Source organism: Cupressus sempervirens, chromosome 5, assembly GCF_028749045.1.
Source record: "Cupressus sempervirens isolate cs-2001-9-10 chromosome 5, ASM2874904v1, whole genome shotgun sequence".
NCBI lineage: Eukaryota > Viridiplantae > Streptophyta > Pinopsida > Cupressales > Cupressaceae > Cupressus > Cupressus sempervirens.
The window spans coordinates 990,816,317-990,831,060 of NC_143122.1; the positions used below are offsets into that span (position 1 = coordinate 990,816,317).

General features: G+C 36.5%; 1 pseudogene; it reads left to right on the forward strand.

The window, feature by feature from the left end:
- The first annotated feature begins 10,142 nt into the window (after nt 1-10,142).
- The window catches only part of LOC149559250 (lectin-like), a 71,639-nt pseudogene continuing 67,037 nt past the window's right edge, over nt 10,143-14,744 (forward strand).

Consider the following 14,744-nt stretch of genomic DNA (forward strand, 5'->3'; position numbering starts at 1 on the left):
TTCTTTTGCATTAAAGTTCGTTTCGTATTGATGAGATGAAATAAGTTGTTTCAACACCTCTAGCAAATTACATTCTTGGAAAGTTATTCTGTTGAGTTTATTTGGTTAAAACTTTCGCTGCAATAAAGGTAGTTGTGCCTGTTTCCATTGAAGAAATTTTAAGCAGAGAATTCCTAAGTTCCTCGGATAGGAATTCATTTGTTAGTTTACATTATTTTCTTTGTTCTGATATATGAACATTTATGGGAAAAACTGTTCACTAACAATTTTTGGCGACTCTACTGGGGAACAATAAAATGGTTTTACAGCATCATGAAGTTTTCCCAGTACTTCAACCAGGCTTAGGGTTTGATAACACACAAGAAGATATCATTTTCGACTTAAGTGCACAAGCCTAGAAACTCAGAACAAGCCTAGAGCAATTTTCACAAGTTAATCAAGTGCTTGAAAGGGAAGAAGAAAGGGTTGAACTCATTAGGGGTGTACCTATTGCTAATGAAGAAGCAATAGTGGATAGACTAGTCCCAAGGCCATTCTGAGTATTGCATAATTATCTATATAGTGGTAAGCTGGCTAGCAAAAGGTATACTCAAAGTGAAGAAAGGAAGGGGTTCATTGATGAGTCTTATGAGTTTGTAAAAAACCTCAATTTTGCCCCTGATCTCTGCTAGAAGCAAAAGAAGTCAGTCAAGATTAAAAGTAGGCCAACTTCTCCTAGGAAATCTACCCCTATAGCTGTAAACCTTCAAGCCTTAATTCAACCAGGGACATTAATACCTTCTCATTTAAACATCCTGCCTTTGAACCTCATTTTCCCTAGGATGGCTGCTAACCCTTGGGGTGCACAAGTGGGCCCCTTGGCTCTTGGAGGTAATCTACATCCACTTCCTAAAGGTGCTAGAGATGTGTTACCCAAATTTTATGGTGATGGAAAGAAATCAACTAATGAGCACCTTAATGCCTTTAATACCTCATGTGTTGTCCTTGTTGTGGCACATGAAGATGTAGCTGTGAGATTATTTGTGCAGACTCTGATTGATGATGCGGCAGACTAGTTTCATCATCTACCTCAAGGTTCTATTACTGACTGGAATCATATGCATACCACTTTTGAAGATAGATTTAAATCCTTTGATGATGAACATACTTTTTTACTTCAACTAACTCAATTGAAAAAGGAGGTACAGGAGCCCATGAGAGATTTTGTAGCAAAATTCAATAAGATAATTCATAAAATTCCTGCTACCAAGAGACCCAATGATGAAAACCGTAAAGGATTCTTTGTTAATGCAATGCCTCTGGACATTAGTTTTCATTTGAGAAGAAATAGAGTAGCAGATGTTGAGGCAGCTCAGGGACTAGCCATTGAACTAGAAGATGATCTTTTAGCTATAGGAAAATGGAAGAAAGAAATGCAAGGTTCTAAAACTCAATCACCTTCCTCAAAAAAATCAGACCCATTGGTTCAAAAGCTAATCAATGATGTGATGATTCTCAAGAAACAACTTCCTAAAATGAACACTCCATACCAAGATATCCAAAGAAAATATCCAGGCCAAAGTAGTTTTCAGGGAAAACAACTTACTTTACCCTCAAGCCAAAAAAGATTACAAATTGAAGCTCCACCTAACAAAAATAACATGTGAGTTTTTCATCTCACCAATGATCATGAGGGAACTTCCTGCACTGAAAATATTAGATATCAGCAGCTTGAAGCAGAAAAAGTGGCTTCTACTAATGTAATAATAGAAGAAGAATCTTCTGAGGAACCTGGCGACTCCGTAAATTATTACCTTGAGTATGAATCTGATTCTGACAGAGGTAATGACATCTTATTAACCTTAGAAGAGGCTTCCTGTTCAGTCTTGACCTGAGGGCAAAAGACTAGAGTAGCTAAAACTCACAATAAGAATAAATCAAATCCTACACTAGCCAAGGATCAAAGGGAGAAAAGAGAAAGTGAAGGTAAGTCATCACTTGTTGTAACAACTGTTCCTCAGATCCTAAAGAAGGTTGTTGATTCAGATTCCACATTTGACATTGTTGAGTTTTGTAAGACATCAAGGATACAAATTTCTCCTGCAGAATATTTAAGAATGAATCTTGGTGAACTTAATAAGCTGATTGAATATGTCAATCAGTCATCTCCTGAAAAAATAGCCAAACAGATCCATGAAGTTAAAGTATCGGAAGGCAACGAAACAGTTGCTCAACAAAAGAAGGAATCCTCAAAAGGTAAGAAAATAGAAACACAAAAATCATATAGTCAGGAAGAGGTAGTCCAACCAGACCCCATCAATCCTGAACCCTCTTATAACCACAAGCCTGATCCGTTTTATGTTTCTCTTTTTCTACATGGCTTTAAGTTGAGTAACTGCATTATAGATTCAGGGGCTTCTGATAACATAATGCCTTTAGACCTTCCTTTAACCAAAACATTTGGCAAATGTTATTCCATGGATTCAAAACATGTACCCTTGGTGGGTCAGATAAAAGATGCCCAAGTGGCATTAGCTGCTTACCCTGAGAAAAGAATTAAACTCACCATTTTGGTAGCAAATATCCCCACAAGCTATGGCATGCTTCTTAGTCAGACTTTCTGTCAAGACCTAGGAGGGGAAGTAAAGATGGATTGGTCTCAAGCTGTGGTACCTATTGGGAAGGAGAAAGTAACCCTATTACCTGAACCAAAATCCAAATATATAGTCTTCCCATCTGATGACCCCAAATCTCAAATCCTTTATCAAGAGACAAATTTTGCTAACTATTTAATTCGGTCTGAAGATGAGAAAATAGGTGAGAAGCCATTGGGCGAAGATCTGCTATGGACTCTTGAGTTTGACGGAAGTTGTTGTTCAAATGGATCTAGAGCTAGTGTAGTTCTCATATCCCCTGATGATCAAAAATTCTCTTTTTCTTATAAGCTAGCCTTTGAAAATACTAACAATATAGCTGAGTATGAGGCCCTACTTCTAGGCATAGAGGAAGCAAAAAGAATGAACATCAAGCCATTAAAAGTGAAAGGAGATGCTGAGTTGATAGTGAAATAGGTTAAAGGCTTATTTTCAGTCAAAAACTCAAGGCTCAAGCATTATATAAATTGAGTATGGGAAAAAATCAAAGATTTAGATGCTTTTGGAATTGAAGCAATTCCCCGGGAACTGAATGATAGGGCAAACTCTTTGGCAGTATCAGCTTCTTTGTTAATTCCCCATTCTGATTTCATGAACAAGAAATATTCAATGGAAATCATTCACAGACCAAGTGTCCCTGATAATAATAACTCTTGGAAAGTATTTAAAGATGATGCTCATATTAATGCTTTCTTTTAGAATGTTGAGAAGTTCTCTATGAACTATTTTGAAGGTTCAAATGTGGAATGCAGAGAATTTTGTCCTGATCCACCTGATAAAAGTGATGTGTTACAATTAAAAGGGAATGTTATACCTAAAGGTTTAGTCGAACTTGAAAAGCTTTTTGATAGGAAAGATACCTTCCTAGCTCAAGATTTAACATCTAGAGAAGATCCAAATGTTGATTATGAGAAGGTGAATCTAGGTGATAAGCATAATCCCAAAATCATTAATCTAGGAACCTGTTGTGATGAAAGTGAGAAAGCTAGATTCATAAAGCTCCTATCTAAATATATAGATATCTTTGATTGGTCTTATGATGATTTGAAGACTTTTAGAAATGGTAAATACAAGCACCATATTACTCTAAAACCAGGAACTTCTCCTTTTAGGCAAAAATTGAGAACGTATAATCCAAAGTTTTCTAATGCAATATTCAGAGAAATAGACAAGATGCTTAAAGCTTGCATTATTTTCCCAATCCATCATTCCACATGGGTGGCAAACATAGTGCCAATCAGAAAGAAAAATGAAGAAATAAGGATTTGTGTTGATTTCAGAAACCTTAATCAAGCAAGTTTGAAAGATAACTTTGCTTTACCAATAATGGATCAAATCCTTCAAACAATTGTTGGTTCAGAAATGATGTCTTTCCTAGATGGCTTCTTAAGTTATAATCAGTTAGAAGTTGCTGAAGAAGATCAACACAAAACAGCGTTTACAACACCATGGGGAACCTTTGCTTACAAAAGAATGCCTTTTGGCTTAATAAATGCTGGTGCCACTTTCCAACGAGCTATGAGTTCAACCTTTGGTAATTTATTGGATAGATGTATCACAGTATACCTTGATGATATGACAGTGTTCTCTAGGAGATGGAAGAAATACCTGAAAGACTTGAGGAAAGTGCTCCAGAAATGCAGAGATCATGGAATCTCATTAAACCCCAAGAAATCAATTTTTGTTGTGACTGAAGGGAAGTTACTTGGACACATGGTCTCTAAAGAAGTAATTAGAATTGACCCAGAGAGAGTGAAAGCTATTCAGCAATTATGTCTCCCTATCAATAGAAATGGTATCAAATCCTTCTTTGGGCAGATCAATTTCTTGAGAAAGTTCGTGCCAAATTTTGCAAAAGTCGTTAAACCTATGGCTAGGTTACTTAGTGAGAAGCAAAGTTTCAAATGGGATGAACCAACATCAAAAGCATTCACAGAGGTAAAATAAGCTATTGCTAAAGCTCCATCCTTATTTCATCCTGATTTCAAAAGGGACTTTATAATGTATTGTTATGCATCTGAGCATACCATGTTTGGTATTTTGCTTCAAAAGAATGACCAAGGGGAAGAGATGCCTATCTCTTTTATGAGTGTACCTCTGAAGAAACATGAGCTCAACTATTCTTTATCTAAAAAACAAGCTTTTGCTATTGTAAAAGCAGTAAAGTACTTTAGGTACTATATTTTGCACTCTCATTCTATAGTGTATGTACCATCCACTACTGTCAAGAGTATTCTCACGCAGCAAGATGTGGCAGTCAACAATCGAGCAACGTGGGTAGCAAATGTTCAAGAATTTGACTTAGACATCCGACTGACTAAATTGATTCAAGGGCAAGGCCTGTGTAAGCTTATTGCAAAAGGTGAAAAAGAAGAGTCAAATCCCACTTGCTTGTTTGTAGGTCTCCAAGATGAATGGTATTCAGATATTTCTTATTTCCTGACTTACGGAAGATGTCCTGATCACCTGAAAGGAAAAGACCAGAGAACTCTCCAACTTAGAGTAGCTAAGTTTTTTATAATTGATGATATCTTATACAAAAGAGGCTTAGATGGTATGTTTTTGAGATGTGTTGATATTGATCAGCAGGATAAGTTATTGAGAACCTTCCATGATGGAGCCTGTGGGGGTCATTTTTCATCAACGGTGATAGCACTTAAAATACTGAGAAGTGGTTACTATTGGCCAGGTATGTTTAAGGCTGCTTACCATTGGGTTAGAAATTGTGAAAAGTGTCAATTGTTTACTGGGAAACCACAGTTAGTTGCCCTGCCTTTGAAACCAATAATCATAGAAGAACCATTTCAACAGTGGGGGTTAGATTTTATAGGACCCATTAATCCAATTTCAAGTGCGGGACATACACACATCCTCACTGCTACAGATTATTTTACTAAGTGGGTAGAAGCAGTTCCTGTTAAAGTAACAACCTCGCAAGAAGTGTGCAGATTCTTGACAAAAAACATTTTGACCTATTTTGGTACTCCAAGTAAAATAGTGATAGATAATGCACAGAATTTTTCATCCAGGGAAATTCAATTGTATTGCTACAATCATGGTGTCCATTTGTCTCACTCTTCAAATTACTTCCCTCAAGGCAATGGACAGGCAGAATCCACGAATAAAAACTTAGTTAATATTATGAAAAAATTGGTGGATGAAAAAGGAAGGGATTGGCACAAAAGATTGTATGAAGCTATGTGGGCTGACAGAACTTCTCCCAAAAGAGCCATAGGTATGACACCTTTTGAGTTGGTATACGGAGTTGAAGCACAATTGTCTTTGCCTTTAGAATTGGCTACATTGAATTTGCAAAAAGTAAATGAAGATGAAGTGTTTCAATCTTCCATTGAAAAGAGAATATTGTACCTCCAAAGAATTGAGGAAGAAAGAAGGGAGTTAGTGGATCACATCACCCACCATCAGGCAAGAGTTAAAAGGATCTTCGATCAAAAGGAAAGGCCTCAAAAATTCATGAAAGGAGATCAATTACTGTTATGGGATAAGAGGAGGGAACCCAAAGGAGCTCATTCTAAATTTGAAAGTTTATGGAAAGGCCCATTTGTAATATCTAAAGAACTAGGTTCCAATGCCTTCAAGCTATAGTATCTTAATGGAGATGAACTTCCCCTTTCCTTCAATAGACAAGATCTCAAGTTGTACCATTTTTTAGTATGTTTCTTGCCTCATTGTAAATACCACCCTTTTGGCTTTTCTTTCCTTTCTTATTTCATTCTATGTGTTGTGTCATCGTCTTTTGCGTCAGTCTGCAGTCCTAAGTCCCTGGGTTCATCCATGATCCTTTTAATCTCATGCCCCAATAGGAGCCAATTGTTAGAGCTTATAATTTTTGTCGCATCCTAGCATGTTTCGGTCCCAAGTCTTCCTGTTGAAGTTGAACTTGAAGTTGTAGTTTACTTCAACTTTAGGTTCAAGGTCTCATTAGCCTGCCATGTGATAAGTGCACTTTGTTTTCTCGAGTCGACCTTTGTAAGCTTGGAGTCAAAGTTGATGTCGAAGCCCCGATCTCGCAACACTTCAACTTCACGTTCAGTGTTGGCTTTGCCCGCTAACGATTTTTGTATGCAGATCAAAGATTGTCGAGCCATTCCAAGGTGGGTCCCAACATAATATTTTCCCAAAGAATATGAAGTCATAAGCAGAGAAATTTAAGGTAGTACATGTACGGGTCTAGCAAGATTTGATGGAGTATTAACAATGTCATTTCATGATTACTTGTTATGGGAAAATATGTGCGGATTTGATAGGGTATTTAAAACAAAACACCCGCGGTGCCTTTTCCAATGAATGTCACATGAACGAGTAATGATGGCATTTACTTGCTAAATCTATCCTGCAATCCTCTATGCAAATCATTCCTTAAATACATTCATTTTACCCTTTCCCACTCATCTCATCCTCTCCAGAGAAATCTTGGCACTTTTGGGTAAGAAAGGAAAATTTCAAGCTGTGTCTTTGCCAAACTGTAAGTGCATCTCCATCCCCCTTTGCATTTTGATTGTGCTTTGCTTTGTTTTGAAAGTATTTCAAGCCATGTCCTATAGACTCATTTTTTATAGTGATCATGACACATTTACAGCCAAAAATGCCCAAGTTAGAGAAGTTGCCATTGCTCAGTTCCTTGCCTAAAATTTGTGATACGTTTTTGGTTAGTAAAAATTTATCTGAGGTTGTTGAACGAACCAAAAACACCCAGTCAAGTCCCATCTACCAAAGGCTATTTGATAGTGGTTTATTAGAAGCTGTCACCTTTCCCACTGCAATTCCATACCCAGAACTCATCCTCAAATGTGCAAACCATTATGACTCTATTTCCAGATGCATTAAGAAACCCTTAGGGGAAGTTGTCAAAATCAATAGAACTAGTGTCAATTCTTCCCTTAGGATCCCTCATAAAGAATCCTACAAGCCATGGATGTTTGAAGAAGCTGAGCACCTATATGCCACAAACAAAACTAGCTACGACACTAAGATTGCTTAGTCCTGGCTCTTGAAGCCTGCAGAGGGAGGTTCTAGGTTACCTAAACCATTGACCATCGAGCATTTCATCAAGGAGATTACAGACATTGTACTCCTGCTAAATAGAATTAAGGGAAATGAACATGCTTTCCACTGGGAGTCTTGGATGTACTTCTTCATACAGAAGATAGTTGAAGGTGTCAAATTCATTGACTGGTCAGACCTAATGGCTGAGAACTTGCATAAGGGCTTGATAGATGTTACCAACTGTGGTCCATTTTTCTTGTCCTCTTATTTGATTTACACCCTAGCGGCATCTAAAGATTGGGACTATCTTCCACATATACCTTGGGTAGATGACATGCCTATCTACCAATATTATAGAGATCTCTAGGAAGACACAGCATGTAAAGAGGTTAAGAAGGTCAATGATGTTTTTTTAGAGAAATTGGTATTTGAACTACGAGGTCGAGAAAATGATAGGATGTCAGAAGAAGCCATGCAAGTTGTGCAAATTTATGGTTGTTATTTCATTCAATTTCCCAAATTTACATATATCAAAGTGGGTGGTTTTCCTGGTGAACCTTTGAAATTACCACGCTATTGTTCAAATTTTATAGTGTTGTCAAAGATGTGTAGGCAGTTTGCTTCTCCTGTTGAGTCCTTTCAAATTTCCAAAAAATCCTCTTCAGTATTCTTCCCAATTGAAATTGGACATTATAGATGCCCCAGTTTGAAAGAAGCCATATTGTCAGCTAAATCATTAAATTTCTTATGTCTTGAGCCTTTCACCTCTCGGTTAGATTTTGACTACACCAGATTTATTAGAAATAATGACAAAAATGCGGCCTCTCTCTTTCATTCCCTGCAATTAGAGGATTTTTGGCCGAACTGTCATAATGAACTTGAAGTGAGGAAGAGGCTATGGTCACACTTGACCATTAAATAGGTCATCATGTTTAATGTGGAGTTAGATACCTATGGGCTAAAAGATGATGATTATGAAGATGTACTTGATCAATTTTACATGGACCAGATTGAATACATGCCTATCCCTGAGATCGATTAGGAGAAAAGGGAATAAAATGATGTATATGCCCGTACCAAAGATGTAATAGTTAGAACTGCCAAATGGATAAAATCAAAGGCAGGGGCTACTCCAAGCTTTTCTGAGAAGTCTTCAAGAAGCAGAGATAAAAGGATTGCCCATAAGCAAACTAATCGAAGTGTCCCTGATTCTGTTGCAGGTCCACTTGAAGTTGAACTTGAAGCAGTTCTAGAAACACTTCAACTTCAAGTTCAAGAAGAAACTCCAAAAGGAAGGAGAGTAACCCGCTCAAGCACGAAGAAGGCATTAGCTGTCAAAAGTAAGAACACCATAACCGTGGACTTGGAGATAGCAGAAGACCTATGTATGGTGGATAATGTACCTAAATCCCAAAATTTTCCAATGGCTACCGAGAATTAGGAAAGTAATCTCCCCTTAGTTAAATGTTCCCCTGCTACCATAAAGGATCAAACTACTCCTAAATGGCTGGAGACATCAATGGAGAAGAAGAGAAGTATAGTCCCAATATCTATGCTTATTGACGATCTGGTCAGTAAGTGCCTTGGTAAGGCACCCAAAGTAAAAAAATCAAGGACCGAAGCAAGAATCAATTTTGACAAAATTTTAGGTCAATGGGCAACAGAGATAGCTACACCACCTGATGGAAGATCTTGTGATTCTGTAGTGCCTCAAGATTTCCAAATAACAAAGGTTGATTTGGGAAAAGGAAACCATGAAGTAGATATAGAATTCTTTGAAGTTTCTAACAAAAAGATCGTGCATAGAGTATGGAAAGATGGGCAAGATAAGCAAGAAATGAAGGAAACAATAAAGAATATGGTGCAGTACATTAACGCTATCTTTTATCCTTAAGCAAAGCAATCTGTGAGATGTTAGCCATTATTGATGTATCCTCCGTGACCAATCAGCAATCATTGGAGAATCTGCATAAGTGCAAAGCAGTAGCAAAAGTAGAAGGTGAATGGGTCCAAGATGTTCTGCTTAACACCGTAAAACACATTGGATATTTAGATCATGCTTCAAAGGAGATATCAAACATTGCTAAAAAAGTGGAGGTAAGTAATGAAGGATACAAAAAGGAGAGGAATAATTGGGAAAAAGTGGTAATATCGCTAGAGGATGTGCAAGAATTTGGTTTGCAGAAACTCCAAGCTGAATGCCCTGTAGCTAATCTTGATGAAAAAGTCTTGTACATCATCAAAGATTGCATTGAATGGCAGAATGAAGCACTAGCACAAGGGGTATCTAAAATCAAAGAAGCATTACAAGAACTTAAGGTTATGCATCAGATTATTCAAAATGAGCTTAAGTGGCTTGTAAAATAGTTCATGGAAAAAGAAGATGACTCCATTGCGCAATCAGACAAGATAATCAAAGAAGTCCAAAAGAAGTTTCAAGAATGGCAGGACAAGAAGACACTAGCTAAGTAGGATTTCTCCAACGTGGTGCACACTGAAGCTATGTTGATTATCAATCTGAAGCACTTGGAAATGCACGAGGAAAAGGCTGCTGAACTGAAGAAGATGAAAGAAATTTGGAAGCAATGGCTCGCCTACATTGGTCTTCCACATTAATCTGTTATTTTTGCTTTTTCAACTACCTATGAAACATGGGAGATGGTGAAAGGTGTGGTTGGTGGAGACGGCGCAACCTGATCAAGAATTGCTTAGCTACAGTTTCTTTGTTGTTTTATTTTCTTGCAATTTTAGTTATCAGTTATTTTAAAAGACAATTAACTCCTGGCGAGGTAATTTTGGCTTGAGCCTAGCCCCATGCCTATAAATGTAATAGTTAGTATTGTTTAAGGGGTTAGAATTTCTCCAGTAGACCGATAGACAGAACTACTTTTGTTTATGGTTTTATTTCCAGTTTAGAAGTAACATTTCAGAATTTTAGTAGATACATGAAACTCTATAGTTTGATTTTGGGTTGAAAGCTTTGTAAGTGGATACTATTATCTGCTTATTTTTTGATATTTCTATAGATACTATTTAAGCTTTTAGCTACGCTTATTATTGATTTTGAAATTATCAACTCTAAATTTGGAAATTCTGTGAGAAATTGGTTTATGAAATTTGCCTACTCAATGATTTAATTTTCAGTTATGTGGATCATTTTGATAATTAAAATTGAGTGGTTCTTTTGCATTAAAGTTTGTTTTGTATTGATGAGATGAAATAATTTATTTCAACACCTCCAGCAGATTACATTCTTGGAAAGTTATTCTGTTGAGTTTATTTGGTTAAAACTTTCACTGCAATAAATGTAGCTACGCTTGTTTCCATTAAAGAAATTTTAAGCAGAGAATTCCTAAGTTCCTCGAATAGGAATTCATTTCTTATTTTACATTCTTTTCTCTATTTTGATATATGAACATTTATGGGAAAAAAATTTCACTAACACATCTTAGATGTTAACCCTAATTCAATGAAAGATAATAATGTATTTTGTAAAGTGTATGAAACATGAAGGCTGACTAGGTAGTAATATTGCAATTGTAAAGGTATAAAGGAAAGATTATGAATGTGAAGTTTTGATGATGCATGTATGTTTAATGTGATGTGTGAAATCTAATTTTTGACTAGAGGAATGCAAATTTTGTGAGAAACAAAGTTAGTATCAGATATTGAAGATATTAGTAGCAATGTAAAGAGGCTTTTGTATCTATCTTTTTATATTAAAGAAGTACATTGTATATTGCATGTTTGGGCAGTGGGATCGTCTTGCATACATTTTGTATTTGTATATAACAACTCCTAATAGGTTTGAGGCTTCTAAAAAGGACTAATTCCATTAACAAGCATCAAGACACTATACATATGTAATATACTCCTAATAGGGTCAATATCTTTCACAAGACACTTTTGATTAGTGGAACATTTTGTGGGTACCATCCCCACCAGAGTTTTCTCTTGGCTAGGGTTTCCCTACTTTAAAAAAATATGGTGTTATGAGTTCTCTTATTGCATGGTTATGCTTACTATTTAGTATAGTTAGTTTACTTTCATATGCAAGTTATAAGATTGTTAATAATATCTAGTTTTGGGCTAAACTTTGTTAAATATTGATTCATTCCCCCTCTTAGTGTTTCCTATTTGTTAATTTTTTCCCCAAGATATGGACACCATAGCCTTCAACATTTATTCTCTCTCTTCCTTTGTGACCAAATTTTTCTTGATGTCATCCACCTTCTCCTCTATATGTTTACAACTCTAAAGCTTATCACCCAACTCTCTGCCAACATTCCACCACACTTCATCCCTGCAACCCAGCATCTAGTTCATGAAATTTTTCTCTTCCTCCGCAATGGCTTCAAACCTATTGATCTTCCTTCATGCAATGTGCACCTGGAAAAGTAACCACCTAGCCACCACTTTAAACCTATTGTAACAAGAGGTAATGTTTTTCAATTGTAGGGTAAGACAATCAAAATCAATGGTACCATCATCTTTTTTTTGGCACAGGGCTAGGAAAGGGTTCTGTAAATGCTTGAGGGTGTCCCAGGTAGCTTAAATCAGTGTTGGGGGAGGGTGGATAGTGCAGGAGCACCTAAGGTAACATAAAGACCAAAGCTTAATTCTGGTTTGTAGATGGTATAACCAACTATTGGGGTAATAAGGACTATTTATAAAGTCCCAAGGTGATTTTAGGTGGTTTTGTTTGATAGGTTTTGGATTGGGAGTCTAATCTTATCATTTAGGTCCTAATAGGAGCAAATTTGCAAAAGTTGCTCTAAGTGGAAAAATGTGGAAAAATTTAATAAAAGGAGGAAAAGAGTGTGTAATGGTGGTCCTTAGATGTCCTAAAGTCATCCTATAATATTTGATAACATTCTAACCAAGTTTGAGGAGTCTAGGAGCAAAATTACAAAAGTTGTCAAAAGGTTGCATTGACAACTTTGCAATTTTTGCAAAATTGCTTAACAACTTTTAGGTAGTTTTGGAAAAGCCAATGAATTGGGTAGTTATGGTTAAAACTATAGGCTATAATGGAGCATGAATTATGTTTAAGACTTTTCCAACTCATTTCCAAGGGTTGAATAGTTGAGTGTATAGATCACACCTGTAGTAGGACAATTTTGTGCATTGAAGTGTAGTTTTTGAAGTTTGAACATAATTTTTGGATTGAAAAATGAACTATTTTGTATGTAATATTATCTCATGTTCATGATTTGAATCTATGTGTGGTTATTTTGGTTTTAGTGATCCTATTGTTTAGTTGTGGTGTAAGCATGAAATGGGATATGGCTTGAGTGTCCTTGGCCAAAACACCATGGCTCTTGAAGACCAAGAAATAGCCTCTATATATAGTTTAAATAATTTTTGTGGAGGTTTTGGAAGGCCAAATTCTATTTTTACAAGTGAGCCCTAGGCAAGCTGGAAAAGCTTGGAAAGGTGTGAAGGAAATGCTTGTAAAGAATTTTTGTGATGAATAGATGATTGACATGGGTCAATCTTGAGTTTTCAATGTAGGATTAGTGTATAAAGGGACAAAAGCTCAAAGGAGGAGGTTGGGAATGGATTTTGACACCTGTGGAGGAGAAAATACAAACTGTGCCTTTAAAACCCTTAAAAAGAGGGTTTTCTGAAGTCATATTGTACAGACAATACTGGAGCCCAAGACCTGCAAAATCTCCAAGGTTAGGTTATAGGGAAAAAAAGTGTAGAATAAAATAAGGGGCCTTATTAAGGTTTTTTTTTTGAATTATAGCACTTTCCTTGTTTCTAGGAGGGTTAATAGGGGTTCTTAGGGCTACAAGGCCTAACTAGTCAAATTGGTGATTTGTGTGTGGGAAATTTAAAATAATGGTACAAAATCATGGGAAATGGGTCAAGAACCTCAATAGGAAGGTTCAACCTTGATTTTTGGTCATTTGGTGCATCTAGAGAAGTTATGGCAATCCAAGCCAAAGAATGCATATTTGGTGAATTGGGGGAATGGCATGGAAATTTGAATTGTTGGGAGAGTTTCTTGGAGAAAAGGGATTATAGCGGGATCCTCTAGGTTAGGGTCAGGAGAGAAAACCCTTAGTGATGAAGGTCCACTTTGCTACCACTAACAAAGGTATGCTCTGATACCAGTAATGACCGTACCAACTCACAACCAAGCTCACAACAAGATGGAGACAAAGAGATGACAAAAATGCTTCATAAAGTATCCATTAATACTTGCAATTCATTGCAATATTCTCCAAATGGAAAAACTCCAAACTCTTATAATATAAGAGAGATTCCTCGCTAAGGGCTTCCAACTAGAAGAGCTTACAACAAAAGAGCTTGTTGCTACACCTTGAGAGCTTCCTTACAAGAGATTATATTCGAAGAGCTTGATTACAAATGAACATAAGCCTTCCTCAAATAGGCACTTACCACCCAATGGATGATTTATCCACAACATTCTAGAATATCCACAACCTTCTAGAATATCCACAACTTTCTAGAATTTCCACCTAAATACAACTACGCACCACCATGTGGCCCAATTAGAAAATTACATTTCCTTTATGGATCATAACAAATATTAAATGCATGATTTAAGGAACTTTCCACAAACTTCTTAAGATGCCACCTACACACCTCGATAAATGGAATGACACTATTTTTTATTTTATTTTCTATTTACACCACCTATGCACCTTAAAAATAGAAATTCCTCTTTTCTCCCTTGTTTTCCATTTTCTTTTTTGTTTTTCTTTTTTTCTTTCTTTTTTCATCACTTTCTCTCTCCCCCATTTTTTTTTTTTAATTTTTTTTTTTTTTTTCATTTTTAATAATTTAATTTTCCCATGCAAGATCAATAAATCTCTTAGTTGAAGAAGTTCCCCATCAAAGTGGTAGCAAAGCCATAAGATCAAGCTTGTCGTGGCATATTGTATTCTACTGAGTAAAGTGGATCTTCCAAGATGGTTACTAATGTAGAGTTGGCAATGGAGGTAGATGAGAAAAAGAATCTCTTAGAAGAGAACACTAGGGTTCTAGATGAGGCCCTAGAAGAGGTGAAAGATAAGTTGAAAGAGATAGAGGGTGCAACCCAAGCTAAGGAAGATGAAGACTTTGGCAAGG